General features: G+C 41.7%; 1 protein-coding gene across 2 annotated transcripts in view; it reads left to right on the top strand.

Annotated features, from left to right (window-relative positions):
* LOC126183619 (uncharacterized) overlaps positions 1–22,692 on the top strand; it is a 182,052-nt gene that overhangs the window by 119,998 nt on the left and 39,362 nt on the right. Inside the window, exon 1 of one of the 2 annotated variants that reach the window (XM_049925737.1) lies at positions 10,466–10,621. The exons of the other annotated variant lie outside the window; for it this stretch is intronic. The gene's annotated coding sequence lies outside the window, so the exon portion shown is untranslated. Of the gene's footprint in view, positions 1–10,465; positions 10,622–22,692 lie in introns of those variants that run through there. 2 annotated transcript variants of the gene reach the window in all.

Raw genomic sequence — 22,692 nt, 5'->3', positions numbered from 1 at the left:
CGCGGCCGGCTCTCGGCGCCATTCACACAAGCTGGCTTTTCCAGGTACATTTTCCTCCTGCCCCTCCCCGTTCCCTAGCACAGCTCCATCTCCCTTCGCATTTTCAATCATGCAGATGTCTGTTACATGCACGTGACGTTAGCACATTACAGTGTTGCTGTTCTGCATGTGACAGCATTACCGTGATAACAGTATACTCAATGTTCGTGTTAATTTCCATCAATTTTCTGGTTTCTTTCCAATTTATTGGAACTAATGTGCAAGTGCCTCTACAGTATGCTTCTCGGTACTAGTTCCGTATAGATTAATGTCTTGTCTTAAGATCTTTTTTTTTGTTTTACATGTACCTGATGTGGTATTGTTACATTGTGTAATATCGGACCCCAGTTACTTGTACCTGTGTATCCCGTTTGACAGTTAAACGCAGAGATTTCCTAGTGCAGTACATATTCGTGCGAGATCGATTTCGTTTCCTTTTAAGACAGTCTACTAACATTCCGTTAGGTCAGTTACATCTCTGTCTTAGCAAAAATATTTCTGGAGAATACTGTCAACGCGTATTAATATAACCTTATTCATTTCATTAATATTGACGGAGGTTTTATTCCTGTGCTCTCCTTTGTTGCTGCCTAAAAATAAAATTTGAAAACTGGAAAATACTGTGTGACTAATGTAAATTGTTCTGATTATCATTAGCTGCAAAATTTGATGCCAGAAACTATTCGATAAATTATGAGTTTCTGTTATAACTGCAAAATTTCAGTTCAGAAATAATGATGGTCAGATGACGTTAGTAACCCCTCCCCCCACCGCCGCCCCCTCCCCCCACCCCACAAAAAAGCTTTTTGTATATTGTTGTCATCGTTTGCCTTTGATTAATTTATAAAACACAAAAATTTTATTCCATGCTTTTTGGTGAATACATCCTTCTATTTCTCAAAACTCGGTAACTAGACTATCTTCAAGTGAGATTTTTCAGGTCGCTTCCTTCCATTGAGACAAAATATTTCAGAGAACAGTAGAGCACCGTATTTCCCAAAACTCTGAAGTCGCTTGTCTGTCCGATAAGCTGTGAAATGACTGTGGCCTTATCCTTAGCAACTAATCAGACGCAAAAGTCCTTAAAGTCTTTTCTTCTCCTTTCTCTTCTAAAACTTGTAACACCTCTAGTCGATACTCTCACTCTTATATGAGTGAGGAAATAAATACGTCAAGTTGATTCTGCTCTTATGTAGATTTTATAGCACTGTCGTATTAGACAGTAGAGTTTTAACAGTAACATAAGGTTCACGTCAGTAATCATGGTCCTTGCAGTTTACTTGGAGAGTAATTTTTTACATTGTTTAAAATCGTTCTGAGGCATAATTACGGTTAAATGGACAGTTTCTCACATGTGTTTTGGTAGTAGGTAGTGGTGACTACCTCAAGGAATTTTCACTGTATGGGGGAATAAAAAGTGAAAATCAATGTAAATTACAACAAAAATATATCTTATCGTGAACAAGCCGTACAATGATGAACCTGATGGTTCGAAACCAGTGACGGCGCTATTTATGTGAATAAACAGTATTATAAAAAGTGGCTGATTGGTGTTATCTTCTCTGCAAGAATCAACATGTATTACTTCTAGAATTCCGTTATATCTACTTTTCCAAGTCTATTTTTCCATCTCTTCAATATTCGTAAAACAGACACGACTCTACAAGTACAGGCTGACGATGGAACTAATTTCTCCAACTATAACTGCAACATTCGGAGAATTTCTTCATGCTTATGCAAGTCAATTTGCAGCATATTTCAGTTTTAGCCCAGTCTAATATTCCAGGATTATTTATTTCTGTTTGTATAGATCGACTAGTCGCTTCTGAAGCAAGAGCATCAGATTCCAGTTCCTTGGCATTTTTAGTCAATTTCGAACGACTCTGAATCGTTTCATTAATGAAATAAAATATGAATAATTCTACGACAAAAAAAGTTTTCAATGTATATTAAAAAATGTCGTCCTCGATAAGCATCGTTTCAGTTAGACATTAAAAAACACCTAACTGTACCTTCTCGTGTTTATGATTATACTCGTAAACGCTTCCAGAGTTCTGATTGCGTCACCCCACAAGACCATTAATCGTCTTCTACAAAACAGTTAACATCAGGTTATTACGAGATGTAATAACTTGCAGTTTCTGTTGTCAGTGGCTACTGGATGTGGGACTCCACACTATCTTGCGTCTGGATCTAGTCTAGTAACGCGTCCGTCATGGAAACGTTAATTATTTCACACAGAAAGTCTGAGTAGATCTGTTTATTTTAAAAAGAAGCAAAACTACAATGTCCGTTTGGGAAATATTTAAAGAAATCGTCTCTCGCAGTATCATTGGACAATGTTATATAATGGAGTTTCCTGGATATTGGCGTATAACTTTCAAATGATGCATTAAATCACATACAGTAAGGAAAGAAAACCAGGAAAGTTTCTGCCGGTTGCGTTTCAGTTGAAAGGAAATAGTAGGTACGCCTGAAAAACTTAGGGAATTTTACCGCTAGACATGTTATTTACGCATACCTGGTAATGCTTCATCATTGCATTAAAATAGTGTAAATAAACCACGATTACCAGTATTTCATAAACGAAAATTTGAACCCCATGTTATTGGCTGTACGAGAAACGCCCAGCAAACTTGTTGAGAACCATAAAGGTTCTGTAACAGAATGTAGGCTATGTGTAAAAGACCACGTGCGTTACAAAAAAGTCACCGTTTGAGCAAATATTATTATTGTTATTATTATTTATCAGAGGACTTCTTGAAACTTGTTATTTACTTTCGTAGATCTGCTATCCGTCGCAATTAGAGAAGACTGAATGTAAATTCAGGAGAAGTAGCAGTAGAATGGAGGGAAGAATAAGCATAAAATAAATATGAGGGCGCGCATCACTACATGTGCGGCCGGATTTCCAGTCCAGTTCCTGCCGCCTCCCTCCTACAATATTAAGGCTTGACAGCACATCCGACAAAGTAAGTCATGTGGAACCGCCCAGGACACCTGCAAAGTGAATGGGCCCTTGATCTTGCAAACCTCCCAAATGTCGTCTTCAGTTCAACTTCCGGCACTAGCCACAACGTCCGCTTTCTCCACACACAACTTAATATGTGTAGAACGATGAAATGAAAAACACGTATTCTAATACTGTATGCAAAGTAGAATTTTCACATAATCAAAAGCTATGGGAACGTTATTGCCCAATGCAGATTATTCGTACCGTTTAACGGTTCGCTGTAACCCTTTCGGTATGAAGCTTTCCCAGCAACGACTGGATAAATTATTCAACTATGCAACACCAATGATTACTGACTACTCGCCGTTGCACAGAAAGGAAATGCAAGCAGTAAATTTTAAGGAAGTATTTCTAGAAAAACCTACTTGCCAGCGAAATCCGATTGACAATGGCCGCGGGTGGCTACGCAGTATAGTAACATTTGGCCTTCGGAAATCTTCCGGGCAGCAGAGGCGCTAGCGGAAGTACCATCCTCGCATTTTAAAGAAGGCAGAGGGATGAAAAAGTTATGGCACTGTGCTCGTATTGATCTAGCCAAACTGATTTAAGTTGCATTTCATTTACATAAATCAATTCAGGGATGATAGAACGGTTCATCCAGCAGGTCAGAGCCGATGTTTTCCTCCACCTGCAATTCACCCTCACCCAAATAAATCACACCCTGGCAGTCTCCTTTTGTATTAAGGCTACATTAAATTCCAACCTTCCTTCGAACTATTTGTTAGTAAACGCACACGAAATGAGCACTGATAAAGTATATGCAGATCCGTATGACAGGCAAACAAAGAAAAACTAAGCAGCAACTTCCTTGAAAACTGACGGCACTGAGAAAAACCTACACAAATTCACGTTTACCGAAAAGAGTGAGGAAACACAATTCAGTTACCACACTATAACTCAAGACAAAAAAATAAAGAAAGGAAAGAAGACCGGGATTTAACGTCCTGTCGACGACGTCATTAAGGACGGAGCTTAAAATCGAATAGCGAAGGGATGGGAATGGAAACTGGCCATGTTCATTTCAAAGGAACCCTTCTGGCATTTGCGTTAAACGATTTAGACACACTACAGTCTGGGAGGCGAAAGCGGATTCGAACCACCACCTTTCCGGACGTGAGCCCAGTTTCTTAACGCTGCACCACCTCTCTTGCTTTGATGAAACAACACTAGCAATTAACTATCCAGGAAATACGTATTAAAATAGTCTTTATAGTCTCTTTGTGTGGCTTAACGTTCCTCTGACAGTGGGATTACTGAAGGTGGGTATCTTTTCCGGATTTCGTAAGAATGTGGCTGTTGGGAGAAGTACAGGGTTATCCATAAGTACCGTTGGGATTTCAGAAGGCAACTGCACGAAAACGACAAGACATACCGAAAGCCGGCCGGTGTGGCCGTGCGGTTATAGGCGCTTCAGTCTGGAACCGCGTGACTTCTACGGTCGCAGGTTCGAATCCTGCCTCGGGCATGGATGTGTGTGATGTCCTTAGGTTAGTTAGGTTTAAGTAGTTCTAAGTTCTAGGGGACTGATGACCACATATGTTAAGTCCCATAGTGCTCAGAGCCATTTGAGCCAGCCATTTTGAACATACCGAAAAAGACACATATTAGTGGATAGAGCATATCTCCAAGTTTCGATTCGTGATATGCGCAGTGGTATTGTTGCAGATCACACCACTAGGGGCAAGCGTGTCAGAACATGGAGACAAATTGCCCACTGCATGTTGTAGCATCGAACGACGCGCCTGCAGATAGGCAACCCAATCAACGGATTTACTTGACGGGCTGCGTTGCGCCTTCCTGCCACAGCGACGGTAATGACTTGCGCACACACACACACACACACACACACACACACACACACACACACACACATTGACGTATTAAAACAGAATTAGAGCTCTCATCATCACGATGACACAAGTAAGGGCATTGCACTGCGTAATATTGTAAAGAACTGTCACCAGTAAACCCCTATTATGTCAACTGGCTCTGGCCGCGGAAGCCTATACCATAATATTAACATCCCGAATGCAGGTACTGTTTTGTCTGTGTTGTTATTGACAAGATTGACTGTTTCAGAATACCAGAGTGAATTTTAAGGAAACAGGTGTATTAGTTTATATTGAGAAGTGAATATTTTCGTTCGTAATTAATTTTCCTTTAGTGTCTGTAGGACGATCACAACAAAATCAAATCGGTTTGATCGAGAGACTGCAAGATTCTACGCTCTTTTTAGAGAAATCTTCAATCATCTCCGATAACCTCGATATGAATCTTCACTCTTCACTTCTAAGGAACCATAGGCGATGTAGACTGGTCGTATCGAGGCATTCTTCCCCAGAATTTTAACACCTAACACGCAGATGCTCTGGGCGTGGTTTCTGTCGATATAGCACTAGCCAAAACTCCAACTAATATCAATACGACACTTGTAATACAGCAGTTATACAGGGTGAGTCACCTAACATTACCACTGGATATATTTCGTAAACCACATCAAATACTGAGTAAAAATTTCTCGGTGTACATGCCGCGTCAAATCAGGATAAATCTCCGAGCTTTCGACCACTACCTCCATGGTCGTCGTCAGGGCTAAAACTGACTGTCGTGAACTAGCGAGGTTCCCACTTTTATATGCAAATGACGGCTTCTTATTGGCTGGAATACGTCAGCGATATGGCGCGTAGCGAAGTGGTGCCCTCTACTTCCATAGATGTAGTTGCTATCCCGCGTTGCTAGCAGCGCCATCCCTTAAATCAGGAGGTAAAGTGCGAGAAGTTTTTCTCTGCGATTTTTCTTTATCCAGTGCACTCTTCCAAGTGTTGCTAAGTGCATAGCCGTTGTCTCTATTAAAGTTATTATCGCTAAGTCTAATTTCGACTGCTTCCCGGATCACAGAGTCCCAGTAATTCGATGTGTGGGCTATTACTCTGGTTATAAAAGTGGGAACCTCGCTAGTTCACGACAGTCAGTTTTAGCCCTGACGACGACCATGGAGGTAGTGGTCGAAAGCTCGGAGATTTATCCTGATTTGACGCGGCATGTACACCGAGAAATTTTTACTCAGGAAATACGTCGCGAAAGACTTCGTAGCCACACATCAAATACTGACGAATCAATTCCACAGACCGAACGTGAAGAGAGGGGCTAGTGTAATTGGTTAATACAAACCATAAAAAAATGCACGGAAGTATGTTTTTTAACACAAACCTACGTCTTTTTAAATGGAACCCCGTTAGTTTTGTTAGCACATCTGAACATATAAACAAATACGTTATCACTGCCGTTTGTTGCATTGTAAAATGTTAATTACATCCGGAGATATTGTAACCTAAAGTTGACGCTTGAGTACCACTCCTCCGCTGTTCGATCGTGTGTATCGGAGAGCACCGAATTACGTAGGGATCCAAAGGGAACGGTGATGGACCTTAGGTACAGAAGAGACTGGAACAGCACATTACGTCCACATGCTAACACCTTTTTATTGGTCTTTTTCACTGACGCACGTGTACATTACCATGAGGGGTGAGGTACACGTTCGACGGGCGTTTCATAGGACGTGGAGGACCCATAAATTGGCCAGCCCGTTCTCCTGATCTTACACCTCTGGACTTCTTTCTGTTGGGTACGTTAAAGGAGAATGTGTACCGTGATGTGCCTACAACCCCATAGGATATGAAACAACGTATTGTGGCAGCCTGCGGCGACATTACACCAGATGTACTGCGCCGTGTACGACATTCATTACGCGAGAGATTGCAATTGTGTGCAGAAAATGATGGCCACCACATTGAACATCTATTGGCCTGACATGTCGGGACACACTCTGTTCCACTCCGTAACTGAAAACGGAAACCACGTGTGTACGTGTACCTCACCCCTCATGGTAATGTACATGTGCGTCAGTGAAAAAGACCAATAAAAAGGTGTTAGCATGTGGACGTAATGTGCTGTTCCAGTCTCTTCTGTACCTAAGGTCCATCACCGTTCCCTTTGGATCCCTACGTAATTCGGTGCTCTCTGATACTCACGATCGAACAGCGGAGGAGTGGTACTCAAGCGTCAACTTTAGGTTACAGTATCTCCGGATGTAATTAACATTTTACAATGCAACAAACGGCACGGATTACGTATTTGTTTATATGTTCAGATGTGCTAACAAAACTAACGGGGTTCCATTTAAAAAAAACGTAGGTTTGTGTTAAAAAACATACTTCCGTGCATTTTTTTATGGTTTGTATTAACCAATTACACTAGCCCCTCTCCTCACGTTCGGTCTGTGGAATCGATTCGTCTGTATTTGATGTGGTTTACGAAATATATCCAGCGTTAACGTTAGGTGACTCACCCTGTATATCCTCACTTTAACACACCAATCGTTTCAATTGTTCAAACTGCTAGATCGATCGCACGTAGAACATTTGACAAGAACGATTCTATCTCACCAGTCTTAAAGAGAAATACGGGGTGATTATAATTAAAGTTAAACTTTCAAACCGCTGTAGAAATAACACCACTCGTCAGAATGACGTCAAATTGCAACGCAATGATATCAGAGAAAGGGGAAAACGTATGGCAGGAGAAAAATAAATAATTACAAAATGTAGCAATAGATGGTGCTGTAAGCATCATAATTTAATAGTTGTCGACTACAAATGACAAATGAATCATACAACAATGCCTAAGGTGTGCGTTTGACGTTAAACAAACTGTACCACTTAGTGTGCATGGGTGTACAGATGTGATACTGTTAGTTACGTAAGCCCATCCACTACGGCAAGGTCATATCACATCGGATGGGAAAAAGTCGGTTTTTAATTGTTCTGAGGCCAAAAAACGCATACAAAGCATCAATCACATCGGGTTTTAATTATCCTGAGGCCAAAAGCCGCATAAAAAGCATCAATCAAAATCAAATTGGATTATTAATTTCCGTGTGACTGGCGCAAAACATGTTCAATATGCTGTCCACCGTTTTCTGCAACAAGTTGAAATCGAGAAACAGCATGTTCCACAACTGATCGAACTGTTTCCGGGGTCACGTTCAGAATGTGTTGCGCAATGCGTGCCGTCAATACAGTTAAGTTTTCAATCGGAACACTGAACAGAACATCTTTCAGATAGCCCCACAGCCAGAAGTGTCGCGGATTAAGATCAGGTGATTGGGACGGCCAGGCTGTAGGGAAATGGCGGGTGATAATTCTAGCATTTCCGAAATGCTGCTGCAGCAGCTGCTTAACTGAATTTGCAATGTGCGGAGGTGCGCCATCTTGCATAAAAATGATACCATCCACACATCCACGCTATTGCAGAACTGGAATGACGTGGTTGCGCAAAAGACACTCATAGCACTTACCAGTGATGGTACAGGTAAATAAATGGAAATGTCGTGTGGCTAGGGCCTCCCGTCGGGTAGACCGTTCGCCTGGTGCAGGTCTTTCGATTTGACGCCACTTCGGCGACCTGCGCGTCGATGGGGATGAAATGATGAGGATTAGGACAACACAACACCCAGTCCCTGAGCGGAGAAAATTTCCGACCCAGCCGGGAATCGAACCCGTGCCCTTAGGATTGACGCTGACCACTCAGCTACCGGGGCGGACATGGTACAGGTAACAGGACTGGAAGCGCCTGTCTCTTCGAAAACCTATGGCCCTATGATAAATGATGCCGTAAATCCACAGCACACAGTGACCTTTTGAGGATGAAGTGGTACTGGTTGATTTGCGTGCGGATTTTCCGTTGCCCATATTCGACAATCCTGTGTATTGACATATCCTGTCAGATGTAAGTGGGCTTCGTCTGTCCAGAAAATCTTCCACGGCCAATCTTTGTCCACTTCCATGCGAGCAAGAAATTCTAAAGCAAAGGTATCTGTTGCTGGCAGGTCAACACGAAACAACTCGTGCACACGGGTAATTTTGAATGGATAGCAAAGAAGGGTGTTTCGTAGGATTTTACTCACCGTGCTCACGGGTACGTCCAATGTTCGGGCAATTCTCCGTGCAGTACACGTTTGCACACCACCACTCGTCTCCTCCTGCATTGTTGTGGCCACTGCTTCCACTGACGTTGAATCAATTCGCGGAACTTCTGCAGAGCAACGTGTGCACAGCTTTACAAGCAGAACGCGATCCTGCATTCAGAGTCATGGTGAACGCCGCAGACGTGTACCCGGCGGGCTTATACCAACTTCAATAGGTCATGCACGTGACAGGTGTTTTCATTTACGTATTCTGACACATACAGCGCCATCTATTGATCAATTTTCACACTATTTTTTTTCTTCTGCCATACGTTTCCGCCCTTCTGTGATAATATTCCGTTGCAATTTGACGTCATTCTGACCAGTGGTGTTATTTCTACAGCGTTTTGAATGTTTAATTATAATCACGCTGTATATGATGCTATTTAGCCGGCCGGGGTGGCCGAGCGGTTCCAGGCGCTACAGTCTGGAGCCGCGCGACCGCTACGGTCGCAGGTTCGAATCCTGCCTCGGGCATGGATGTGTGTGATGTCCTTAGGTTAGTTAGGTTTAAGTAGTTCTAAGTTCTAGGGTACTGATGACCTTAGAAGTTAAGTCCCATAGTGCTCAGAGCCATTTTTTGACGCTATTTAAGAGAGTTACGGAAATGTTTATTTGCTCACTGCCAGTCAATTTTACATAAACTTTCGCTTTATTTTCTAGTTTTATTTGTTTATTTTTTTTATCTTCGGCGCGTTGAACGCAGATACAGGTGCCGCAGTAATTAAAAATACTGGACTCATAGTCTGGAGGATCAGGGTTGAAATCGACCTCCGGCAATCGCAAAGTATATTTTTCGTAGTTACCACAAATCACTTGAGAGGAGTATTATGATGATTCTTTGAACCCCCTTCTACATTCCTTCCCACTTTTGTCCAAAGAAACTATTGTTCCGTATCTAATAAACTCGACGTCCACGGAACGGTTAACTTTGTCGTTCGCCTTACACCATATTAGACTGTTTTGATTATCAAAACTAACACCAAAGAGACTAAGGCACGATACCGCATTTTGCCAGTGATCTATATCGATTTTCACTGTTCACCACCTCCATAACTACCTCCAGTAAAAAGGAAGTCTAGTGAAACAACCCGGTGTCAGTTTTTTGAGCAGCCGTTGCTATGTGATGTGACAACGAATCATCACCTACGAAGAATTGTGAATAACACAACCGATTACATACAGGTAACGATTCCAAAAAGAAAGACGACTGGGACTGCGTGTCGTTAGGTAGGAAGTTACTGCAGGTGATGCATGATGCATTAGTCGGCGCAGCTGTGAATAAAAAACCAGGGCTGCGAGCAGAGCTGGCTGGCAAGTCGCCGGCGACCTCGCTGCAGAGTGCCGCTCCCAAGGCCGAAGGCCGGCAATCGAAAGCGTGCGACGTGCAACCAAGCAAGCAGTGTGGCCAGTGCAACGTGGCAGGTCGGCTCGCACGTGCCGACGCGCTGCAGATGTGCGGCGCCTGACGTCGCCGACTGGCGCCGGCTGCCATCCAGCGAGAGTGTAACCTACTGGCATTCAGCGCTACAGGCTCCAGTGTGGTAACGCGCAGTCCCTTACTCGCTTCTCAACTAACAGTCTATTGCCATCGTAACCGTTAAGTCTCGTTAACAGACGAGGAAACTGCGTTTTTCAGTAACCGATGATTTAGCATCTATGCTTTGAATAAATTAACAATCAGCCTGGTTTATCTTGTAGTGAAGTCGAAGTAGATACTCCGTGCGAATTGGTATGGGTGGAGGTTATACTTAACAGCCGAACTAAGTTAATAATTTGCTCCTTCTACCGACCCCCAGACTCCGCTGATATAGTTGCTGAACAGTTCAGAGAAAATTTGAGTCTCGTAACAAATAAATACCCCACTCATACAGTTATAGTTGGTGGGGACTTCAACCTTCCCTCGATATGTTGGCAAAAATACTTGTTCAAAACCGGTGGTAGGCAGAAATCATCTTCCGAGATTGTCCTAAATGCTTTCTCCGAAAATTATTTCGAGCAGTTAGTCCACGAACCCACGCGAATTGTAAATGGTTGCGAAAACACACTTGACCTCTTAACCACAAACAATCCAGAGCTGATAGAGAGCATCATGAGTGATACAGGGATTAGTGATCACAAGGTCGTTGTAGCTAGGCTCAATACCGTTCCTTCCAAATCCACCAGAAACAAACGCAAAATAATTTTATTTAAAATAGCGGATAAAGTGTCACTAGAAGCCTTCCTAAGAGACAATCTCCATTCCTTCCGAACTGACTATGCAAATGTAGACGAGATGTGGCTCAAATTCAAAGATATAGTAGCAACAGCAATTGAAAGGTTCATACCTCATAAATTGGTAAGAGATGGAACTGGTCCCCCGTGGTACACAAAACAGGTCCGAACTCTGTTGCAGAGGCAACGGAAAAAGCATGCGAAGTTCAGAAGAACGCGAAATCCCAAAGATTGGCTGAAATTTACAGACGCGCGAAATTTGGCACGGACTTCAATGCGAGATGCCTTTAATAGGTTCCACAACGAAACATTGTCTCGAAATTTGGTACAAAATCCGAAGAAATTCTGGTCGTATGTAAAGTACACAAGCGGCAAGACGCAGTCAATACCTTCTCTGCGCAGTGCCGATGGTACTGTTACCGACGACTGTGCTGCTAAAGCGGAGTGATTGAACGCAGTTTTCCGAAATTTCTTCACCAGGGAATACGAGTGGAATATTCCAGAATTTGAAACACGAACAGCTGCTAGCATGAGTATCTTAGAAGTAGATACCTTAGGGGTTGCGAAGCAACTCAAATCGCTTGATACGGGCAAGTCTTCAGGTCCAGATTGTATGCCGATTAGGTTGCTTTCAGATTACGCTGATACAATAGCTCCCTACTTAGCAATCATATACAACCGCTCGCTCACCGATAGATCTGTACCTACAGACTGGAAAATTGCGCAGGTCGCACCAGTGTTTAAGAAGGGTAGTAGGAGTAATCCATCGAACTGGAGACCTATATCATTGACGTCGGTTTGCAGTAGGGTTTTGGAGCATATACTGTATTCAAACATTATGAATCACCTCGGAGGGAACGATCTATTGATACGTGATCAGCATGGTTTCAGAAAACATCCTTCTTGTGCAACGCAGCTAGCTCTTTATTCGCACGAAGTAATGGCCGCTATCGACAGGGGATCTCAAGTTGATTCCGTATTCCTGGATTTTCGGAAAGCTTTTTCCTCACAAGGGACTTCTAATCAAGCTGCGGGCCTATGGGGTATCGTCTCAGTTGTGCGACTGGATTCGTGATTTCCTTTCAGGAAGGTCGCAGTTCGTAGTAATAGACGGCGAATCACCGAGTAAAACTGAAGTGTTATCAGGTGTTCCCCAGGAAGCGTCCTGGGACCTCTGCTGTTCCTGATCTATATCACTGACCTGGGTAACAATCTGAGCAGTTCTCTTAGGTTGTTCGCAGATGATGCTGTAATTTACCGTCTAGTAAGGTCATCCGAAGACCAGTATCAGTTGCAAAGCGATTTAGAAAAGATTGCTGTATGGAGTGGCAGGTGGCAGGTGGCAGTTGACGCTAAATAACGAAAAGTGTGAGGTGATCCATATGAGTTCCAAAAGAAATCAGTTGGAATTCGATTACTCAATAAATAGTACAATTCTCAAGGCTGTCAATTCAACTAAGTACCTGGGTGTTAAAATTACGAACAACTTCAGTTGGAAAGACCACATAGATAATATTGTGGGGGAGGCGAGCCAAAGGTTGCGTTTCATTGGCAGGACACTTAGAAGATGCAACAAGTCCACTAAAGAGACAGCTTACACTACACTCGTTCGTCCTCTGTTAGAATATTGCTGCGCGGTGTTGGGATCCTTACCAGGTGGGATTGGCGGAGGACATCGAAAGGGTGCAAAAAAGGGCAGCTCGTTTTGTATTATCACTTAATACGGGAGAGAGTGTGGCAGATATGATACACGAGTTGGGATGGAAGTCATTAAAGCAAAGACGTTTTTCGTCGCGGCGAGATCTACTGTATTTACGAAATTTCAGTCACCAACTTTCTCTTCCGAATGCGAAAATATTTTGTTGAGCCCAACCTACATAGGTGGGAATGATCATCAAAATAAAATAAGAGGAATCAGAGCTCGAACAGAAAGGTTTAGGTGTTCGTTTTTCCCGCGCTGTTCGGGAGTGGAATGGTAGAGAGATAGTATGATTGTGGTTCGATGAACCCTCTGCCAAGCACTTAAATGTGAATTGCAGAGTAATCATGTAGATGTAGATGTAGATTCCAGAAAACATGGCCTCTGAAATTCATGCCTTAAGATATTCGAGCACTTTATCGTCTTCGCTACTGTGAAACACATTTCTTCTACCGCAAGCTCTTTGATATTCCGAATCACCTACAGAATCCAACAAACAAATGTGGACACATTCCTCTGTTATTTCCCATGAATATATCGTGCCGTAAACATCTTTTAGCGTTGTTACTCGTCGGGCAGACGGAAAATGAGGCTGCTGACCCTGCTGCCAAGGCTGCATTTCACCTACCCCGGCCTGCTACCTCTTTCGTTCCTTCGGATAATCTCCGTGTTGCCGTCCGTCGGCAGATGGCGTCACTTTGGCATCACCACTGCTCTTCTCTTCACGGGAACAAGATCCAGGGAATTATCCCTCTCCCAACGGCTTGGCAGACCTCTTCTCGGCCTTCTCGTCGCGAGGTTTCGTATTGGGCACTGTCATTTTAGCCATCGTCATTTGTTAAGTGGTGATAATCATAGGAATTCTCGATTCCCAGGACGGATAAACTATCTATATACATAATTAAGTTTGTGTAGAACCCTCGGTGCCCAAGTCCTACTCTCACTTACCCCCATATTTTTAACCCTGTCTTTTCCATTCACGGCATCTACCATTTGGCGTTGGATGCCTTTGTAACTGTCTAACGAGAAACTAGAAATATGGAGGAAATTGGTAGCCCCGTACAAGGTAAAGCTGTCGTCAGCTCGAAAGTTAGTTGAATACCGTGGTGTTGTACTAGGCATGGTATGCCTTTGTCTTTCTCCCATCTTTGAACAGATCAACCGGTCAGTTATAGGATAACATACAGCTTACTGTGGATTCCGAACTGGGGAATGTTCTAGCAACTTTGTTAATAATACGATGCGGCTGGTGCCTTAAATCAATACTCACTGAATGTCATCACAAAGAAAATAAATTAACCGAGGACTCTCAGACAATAGATAACTTTTTTTATTATAAATGTTACGAAGCAAAAGTGACTCTGTCAATTTTTTGTTTTTTGTTATTCATATCCTCGTCTCAGTACCATCAAAAATACACAAATAAAAAGTATATAGTAATCAACAGGAAGTTGAAGCAAGTAAAAGAAAGATTCCTTGAAGACAGATGCAGAGAAGTTGAAGACCTTCTGAAGAAAGGGAACCTTGAATTAGCATACAAAACAGTGAAACGCTTCTTCTCAGGAGGACAAAGGATTAGATGTAATGCCCTAATAAGAGAGGATAATAAGATGGTGTATAATCATGAAGATATAGCACTTACGTGGAAGGAATACCTAGAGAAATTATATGGAGGTAACGTACAAGATGACATGGTTGAAAGTGAGGACGAAGTAGATAAAGATGAACTAGGAGACAGCATACTAAGGTCTGAATTTGATCAGGCACTACAGGCACTTAAGCACGGAAAAGCACCAGGAATTGACTCATTGCCTGCAGAAATCATCAAAGCAGCTGGAACAGAAATAAAAGATAAATTGTATAAATTAATCTGCCAAATATATGATACTGGAGAGCTGCCTGAGGACTTCAAAAAGTGTATTATTGTTCCATTACCAAAGAAAATGCCAGGAAAATCGTGTGCACAATACAGAAACCTCAGCCTAACATCACATGCATCAAAAATTTTGACGACCATCCTCCTCAGAAGAATTGAAGGGAACGTGGAATGCATGCTCACAGAAGACCAGTTTGGCTTTAGAAGAGGGAGAGGTACGCGAGAAGCCATTATGGCCCTAAGGCTCATAATAGAAAAAAGAATGGAAAAAGGAAGGGACACCTACATAGCATTTATTGACCTCGAAAAAGCCTTTGATAAGGTTGAATGGAAAAAGCTATTCCAGATATTGAGGGAAACTGGAGCTAAGTATAAGGACAGGGGAACGATATGGAACATATACAAAGAAGAGGTGGCAATAGTGAGATGTGGGGAACATCAACAACAAGCAAAAATTAAACAGGGTGTGAGACAGGGATGTGCACTCTCCCCTGTCCTCTTTAATATGTACATACAGAAAGCAATGGACGAGGTCAGAGAAAAGTTAGGACAAGCTAATGGAATCAGGATCCAGGGAAAAATAGTTGATATGCTGCGTTTTGCGGATGACATTGCTGTCCTAGCGGAAAATGAGGAAGAATTACAAGTAGTGTTGGAGGAAATGGAAAACACTCTTGCTACACGGTACAACATGAAAATTAATAAGTCAAAAACAAAAATCTTAGTTGCAAGCAAACAAAATAATCAAGCTATTACGAATATAAGGCTGAATGGAGAGAAGCTGAAAGAAATACAAGACTTTGTCTACTTGGGAAGCAGAATAACATCAGATGGTCGTAGTAGGAAAGATGTAATAAGTAGAATAAATCAGGTAAAGATTGCATTCTATAAAAGGAAAGGACTCCTCACATCAAATATGATAAGTCTGTCGTTAAGGAAGCGGTTAATAAAGACCTTTGTTGGGAGTGTGCTTCTCTACGGCAGCGAAACCTGGACACTTGGAGAGGACGAAAGAAGAAGGATTGAAGGATTCGAAATGTGGTGTCTGCGAAGGATGTTAAAAATTCCATGGACGGCCAGGATGACAAATGAAGAAGTCCTGCAGAGAGCGGAGGAAGTTCCAGTTCTTTGGAAGACGGTCAAGAAGAGGAGAGATATATGGATGGGACACATTCTGAGACATGAAAGTCTTCTCCACACTATAACGGAAGGCCTTGTGGAGGGCAAAAGGGCAAGAGGCAGACCTAGAAGAAAGTACATAAGCCAGATAATGCAGGACCTAGGATGCGGAAGTTTCACGGAATTGAAGAGGCTGGCCGACAATCGCACTGAATGGAGAGCTGCTGCAAATCAATCTTAGGATTGGCAACTTAAGAAGAAGAAGTAATTAAAATGCCATATATTTACGCCAACATTTTGCTACGTAACTGCGTTTCCGTTGTATAAAGGAGTTTATCTTCTGTACTGGAAGTTAGGTGCAGCGTGTGCTGGAGCATACGTTTCGTTGTGCTTTGATGTCCTCCACGTTTGCATTTGGTAATATTTTCCGGTGTTACTAGCTGTATTCGATTTAAAATAGCAGAATGTGCGTGAGACATATCTTGCAGAGTACGATTTTACATTTTTATACAATATATGTACACATTTCTTTGAGCTATACTTTTCCGTTTTTGAAAAGCATTCATCCTATTCATTTTACTGATAGCAAGTAGCGCTACCATGCATAAATGTGTCTTTGAGTCTGGTATTAAGCCTCAGTTATAATTTTCCCCTGAGTGTATCCTCCACAAATAAGATGTTCCACTTAATTGTGAATCTATATTTCCATCTTAGGTCATCACACAACGCGTAGCAGAGGGTGAATTATCTGCCCGCTTCATTTTACCAGATTCCTGTTCCATTCGAAGTCGACGCATGGGAAAAACAGCTTTTGTCGCTTACTTGTATAGAGTCGAATTTTTCCAGTATACTGTCACAGCCATTACGCGAGATGTGTACGGGAGGAAACAATGTGTCTAGAAATGCACATTCCAGTAACTAAAGACAAAACCTTTATATGACGCACTAGTCATTCCTTTGACATCTTCACCTGTATATTACTGAGCCTTTCTATGACGCTAATTATACAAACAACTCACGGATGAAAATGCTCTTTTTTGAATCGTCTCTGTATTTTGTTATTTTGAACTTTTGTTGCACGGGTGAAGACTTCAGCAACTTCATTTTTTTGAGGATAAAATAAAGATAGGTAAATTATATGTGGTACATTACGTACTAAAGAGTGTACTCTCAGCGTTTATGTTCATTGGTTAAAGGTGAAGTACAAGCGATGAAAAGGAAGAAGTACAACTTTGACGGAGAACTTTATGAATCGTTGTTAATTTTTCCATGATTCTGATGTTTTTCTCGGATTTTAATGATATTTGCAGGACTTATTTAGTGGCGCAGGAACGAAAATTAATACCCATGTTTTGAAATTTTGCAAATCGCAGTTTTGGCGATAATTCTCCAGGAAATAATTACACGGAGATAAAATAACTTTCACATCTGTTGAAAAACAGTAGTTTCCATACGTGAATCAAATAGAAATTTTGTTGATGTTTAGAAAATTTTAATTAAATATTTGTGTCCTTTTTTTCCGGAACACTAGTTAGTCTATATTGGTTTCATTTGACACTTTGGTTTATAATTGCCAGATAATTCTTGTTTTATACGAAAATGGAAAAGCGGAGGGCAGAATTTTCAAAATGATGTCTTTCAATCGTTAGAATAACCAATTGATGGTTCCTAAATCTGCAGCGCACTACAGTCATTGGTCACAGCGTGATTAAATAACGAACTTTACTTTTCTCCTAGTTAACCATGTATATACTGTATTTGTGCAGAAAATGACGTGCAAGTACGCAGAAAACTATCCTATTCTGGTAAGCAACTCTGTTAACTAATATGGTGTATCTACAATCTTAGGTGCAAAGAATCGTTGTGTGATGTCCTTAGGTTAGTTAGGTTTAAGTAGTTATAAGTTCTAGGGGACGGATGACCATAGATGTTAAGTCCCATAGTGCTCAGAGCCATTTGAACTATTTTGCAAAGAATCATTCAGTAAAAATTGAAATTTCAAACAAAAGCTTCACTGTCATAGCGTTTGTGGATTTGTCAGTGAAACTTGAACTTTTGTGTACGAATTTGATTTCTCTGAGGGTACTATTTTATGGAGTAATAATTTATTATAAGAACGAAAAAACTCGGATAGCACGATTGAGTGGTTACTATAGTAAAAATGTCACTCTGTTCACGGATGAAAACCCTAAGCCTCCCAAGCGTTCCGAGTGGGTGCCCCCTTGAAGGTTTCCATGTCACGCCCTGTTTCCTATATCATTTCGCATGTTTTTGAAACATAGCACTCAGCAATAACAACAATCACTCTTGGGGAAGGTCGCCTTTAAAAATAAATAAATAAAACCTTACTTGGATCATATATATATAATCTGAGCTCATGTGAGGAATACAACATTTCGCCTATGTTTTCCGTTCCATTAAGAAATGGTGTTCCGTATTTATTTATCGCAATTTTCTTTCGTCCCATCTAAATGGCTGTAATATTTTTCAGTGGAGAATCTGACAGTGATGTAGTTAAAAGATATTTTTCTTTTGAAAACGGAAGACAGAAAGAAGATTAGGGTTTAACGCCCTGTCGACACGCTCGTATTTAGGAAGATGGCGAAGTAAATCGGCTGTGTGCTTTTCAAAGAAACTGTCCCGGCATTTGCCTTAAGCGATATAGGGAAACCACAGAAAACCCAAATCTGGGTGGCTTAAAGTGGGATTGAACTGCCATTCCTCCGAATGCAACTTCCGTGCCTTACCATTGAGTCACCTCGCTCGGTACTTTTCCATTGATTCACTACTGGACAAAATAATTTTAAAATTTTGAAAAATTCGTCTGACAAAAACAAAAGATGTAACATGCGCTACTAATGGTAATGACGGAAGCTATTGAGGTTTCCGGTTAAGACCAACTACATTCCTGCAAAAGTGCTGTATTTTATGATGTCGCTCCGATCTGCAAAAAAACCTTCTTTGCACCGAGGCTACTGCAGTCGTTCGTATTTCATTACTTAAAAATACTAATCAGCAGTTCTCTGCTACTGAAATCAACAAGACATTTACATATTAGCTGCCAAATGACTTCAGACAACCGATTTCTAATATGTTAGAGCTTATTGTGACAGGACAGCTAGAGAAGAAATAATATTTGTCATTCAGGCTTCGAAAATATGAATGAGATGATAGGGAGATGATAATTTTAAAATGTCAACATACTTCGAGAAGTGAATGATTCCGGTCTCTACAACTTCACAAATTTGCAGTGGCTAGTTAGAAAGCAGTGCCTCCTGTCGTCTTCTCCTTCATTAAGTTAGTGATATAGGCATCATGAATTTGGCGCACTTCCGCAAACATTATATAGGTCACCATTACCTGCATCCTACATCAACAGATGGCAGCACTGTATAAGTTTAAAAACTAGCTGTCATTGACGTATCCATAAGGCAGTGTTCTGTAACTGAATTACGTACTGCAGAAGGTGAAAAGCCCAATCGCATTCGTGAAAAGCTGAAAAAGATATATAAGACATTGTTCTGTAACTGAATTACTTACTGCATTCGTGGAAGACTGAAGAAGGTGTATGGAGATGCTACGGTGGACATTAGCACCGTCACACTAAGAGAAGCTGAAAGTTAGGTGGTGCAACATGGAGCGATCGGCAAGCGAATGCAATGCGATAGGGTGCACAATAAACTGTAATACGTCAAAACTCTCAAGAAGTTGGAAGGACGCCTTCAGCGAGTTCTCCCATCTAACGTTACAGCGGATGTTGTTCTTTCGCACGATAGTGCAAAACCACACGCCAGTCGCTTCAATACTGGCCAAATTGTAAACATTGGGTAGAGAGGCTTGCCTCTTCCAACATACAGCACTGACCTTGTGCCATCAAACTTCCAACTGTTCGGTCCGCTCAGAGAAGTTCATCGGGGCATCACTTTAAAGATGCAGAGTCGTAGAAAAATTCTGTGCACCTGTGGCTGAGGAAGCAGAACCATAATATTTACCGCGCGGCCATACATCCTCTTATTTCAAGGCGGAAAAAAACCTATGGATTTAGATGGTAAAATAAAAAGTAGGAGACATTACTTTCTGGCTGACCCTCCTAGTATTTGTTGTTCGGAATGTCAACAGTTCGTATTAGCTGACATTGGTAATGATCAGGACACACCACACCATCACACCATCCAACTGTCTTGTATGGCTATCCAAAGAGTATGAGGAAAATACCTGTATATGACCGTCACTGCAACCAATAATAAGCGGATCTTGTCAGTCAACACGACCAACGCCGACTTGCATTATATTGGTTGTACTCGTGTGCTTATGGTATCCTGACACGTCTAAGATTCAGTGATATCTTTCACCATTGCCTTTGGAACGTTTTAGGTCTGCGCGACGGACAATGAACTTGATATTAGTAGTGCCATAGGTTAATTAGGGGTGCCATAGGTTATCTTCGGCGATCGCGATCCATGCCGACTGCTTACCTCTCTACAGCGACCAACACTCTTACCATTCATCCAACAGTCTTATGATACTACATCCCAAGAAGATAACGCCGACTACGTGATGCTTAAAAGCGTTCAAGACTTGTTCGTAGCGCAGCAATATAACCCTTTCCTTGGCATACTCGTTCGGAAGATTGTCGCCATGGAAACGTAGTTTCTGGTCACTTGTCAATTGGTTCCTCAATATCCCTGGCTCTTGAGTCGAAGCAGTATCCCAGAAACACCTCAAAACAGCCCTTGAGTTCGCTTAAAGTTTTTATTTCCGCTCATGGCAGCTTTAGAACATATTGATTTCGTTCACTCATGCAAATTTACTCTTCGATCACTTTGTCATGGAAAGGAAGAAAGGTTAAGGTTTCACGTCCTACTGACGCAGAGGTAAGTAGAGAGAGAGCACGGGTTCAGTTGCGCAATCACGGGGAAGAAAAAGACAATGACTCCCTTAAGGAACCACCCCAGCATTTGCCTAAAGTGATCTGGGAAAATCATGGAAAACCTATGTAGGATGGCCGGCCTGTAATCCCAAGACGTTCAAAATACGAATACAGTTTCAAGCTATAAGCCATTTCACTCTCTCTACCTTTGTGGTGTGGCAGAGATTCGACCATCGATGTGCAACTGTGCACTCATCAATGTCTGCGTCACACACTGCTCACGACAAAATCACACTAAGTGTGGTTGGAAGGACATCAGCTCCTACGCTTCTCTAAACCAGAGTAGGAGATGAGTCTGGTTGTGACATCCTGAATACAGAATCAAGCTTTCATAAATATGTGCAACACGATGAACAGCCAGCATGAATTTTTCAGGTACTTAGTGTGACATGAGTCTATATCTCCAGCGACGTCAGTATATAGCAACGTGTGTCATAGTATACCCTTCATCCTATCCGCAACCGTCCTCTGTAAATCATTCATATTTCAGTTCTGAATTTGTCACTAAATCAAAAACTACATCATTAAAGACAGGAAAAATGTTCAGTTTCTCAAGGACGACGACACAAATCGGCCTCACTCTCGCGTAAGGGATCATTCCTCATTTCTGCTGGAATAGTCTGTGTAAACAGCTGAAAATCTGCAGAAAGATAACGAGACTGAGACTTGTCTTAGGAGCTTCTAGGCCATAGTATTACAGCTGGAGCTCCTCGCTTCACACAGTAAGCGAGATGAATCATTGAGACGCCGGCACGGTATCTGGAACCCATTGAGCTGCTCCAGTTCGGAAGGAGTAGGATGCGGATCCCAAGACGGGCACCACGATTTAAATTTTGGGCAGTCACCTTAGGTGACTGCCGATGTGGTTTTTTCAGGTAATTCATGGACAATTTATTTTGGCATCTTTGCCACATTGAGCTTATTTGCCGTCTGTAATGACCTCGATATTGACTGTGGAATCTTCTATACTCGACATCAATAAGGAATTGAATTCTGATGCCCCATCTATTGCGCCACAAATCTATATGATGGATTTCATCGACAGGTACTGATGAATTAATTAATCCGGCTGCAGTCCATACCAAAAGCTTCCCATAGGGTTCACTTGTGCTAGGACTGTGCTCCATGTACTAAGCACTATGTCAAAACACGTCTCCATATAATTGCCTTTATTATGTATACACAGTCACAATATCAACAGGCTTCAACATGTTTTCCCAGCGGTGCCAACCTAGCTTTGGAAGGATATCACAAAAATACGGGTATTGTCGTTCGCGATGATCTACCTCAACATTAACCCACACTGCTCTGCTTGTGGCGTCTCTTAAAAATCTGCACATAATCATACCTCTCCCCATCAGTTTAATGGATGTGAGGTCACAAAAAATGAAGTTTAAGTGTGTTCTCCGTTGCAGAAATAAGTTGTTTGATGGCTATCACTACTTTAATTAATTTATTTTTTTAAATAAAAGAATCTGACCTTTATATATTAAGTTAATCGTAACGTATATTAATGTGGTAGCACAACATATGAATCAACTATTCGTTCCACCCTTCGTTCTGCCATCTTAGCAAAAAAAACGGAAAATAATTTTTACTACGATGAAATGGTACATAAAATGTCTCATCTTAAAAAAAAAATTTTTTTGCTGATTCCAGAACCGGTCTTAAATTTAGCCAGTCTGTAACATTTACGAAGTTATGGAGAATTTAACACCATCATTAAGTTTTTATTAGGCCCAATATTGTATAAGATATTCTCGGATTTCTTGGCAAG

Source organism: Schistocerca cancellata, chromosome 4 (assembly GCF_023864275.1).
Source record: "Schistocerca cancellata isolate TAMUIC-IGC-003103 chromosome 4, iqSchCanc2.1, whole genome shotgun sequence".
Classification (NCBI taxonomy): Eukaryota; Metazoa; Arthropoda; class Insecta; order Orthoptera; family Acrididae; genus Schistocerca; species Schistocerca cancellata.
The sequence above is the reverse complement of the archived record's forward strand: the minus strand, read 5'-3'. Positions and strand labels throughout refer to the sequence as shown.